The 772-nt window shown below is 47.3% G+C and overlaps 1 protein-coding gene across 4 annotated transcripts in view; it reads left to right on the top strand.

Moving 5' to 3' along the window:
* Nucleotides 1-772, top strand: part of OXR1 (oxidation resistance 1) — a 411,904-nt gene that overhangs the window by 312,264 nt on the left and 98,868 nt on the right. The window lies entirely within an intron of this gene.

The following is a 772-nucleotide window of genomic DNA, read 5'->3' as shown; positions in this document are numbered from 1 at the left end:
CCGGCGATCCTTCCGCCTCAGCCTTCCAAGTAGCCGGAATTACAGGCATGCGCTACCACGCCCTGCTGAGTTTTTGATTGATTGTAAAGATGAGGTCTCATCAAGTTGCCCAGGCGGGTCTCGAACCCGCGGGCTCAGGCAATTCACTCACCTCAGCCTCCCAAGGCGCGGGATTACAGGCTGAGCCACCGGGCCCGGTTGTCAGTCTTTTTACTTGATATTTGCCAGCTGTTCGGACCCATTTCCTAACTGACACTTAAAAAACCAGAGACTTCTTTGGGGGAGAAAGCGTAGCACACTGGAACCTGGCCGATTTTTGTGTCTCGTGCATGGAAAGGTGGCAGGACCTGGAAACTTTTCTGTTCCTGTTTGTACTGTGAGTTGTGTTCGTTTTCTTTCGTCACAGTGGCTTCGTTCCAGTCAATTGTAATGGCGAGATATTCATGTTTACAGAATTTTTTTAGACGCTGACGAACAAGTATTAACTTCGTGCATATGGAAACTTTTCCAGTGCTTTTGGCTTCCTTTGAGTTAATCGATGGCAGCCTCTTATTTATATTTTATTCTATTTTTGTTAGTTTTTTAAAAAATTTCAGTAGCTTTAAGGCGTACAAATAGGTTTTGGTTATATGTATGCATTGTACAGTGGCGAAGAAATCTAGACTTTAATTGTACCCGTCACCCCCACCTGTGCATACTGTACCTAATAGGTGATTTAATTCCTCCCCCCATTACTAACCCCCCCCCCCCCCCCCCCCCCCCCCCCCCCCCC

This window comes from Carlito syrichta, unplaced genomic scaffold (assembly GCF_000164805.1).
Source record: "Carlito syrichta isolate Samal-C Ts95f unplaced genomic scaffold, Tarsius_syrichta-2.0.1 Scaffold78725, whole genome shotgun sequence".
Classification (NCBI taxonomy): domain Eukaryota; kingdom Metazoa; phylum Chordata; class Mammalia; order Primates; family Tarsiidae; genus Carlito; species Carlito syrichta.
Note: the sequence above shows the minus strand (reverse complement) of the source record. Positions and strands in the feature narration are given on the sequence as shown.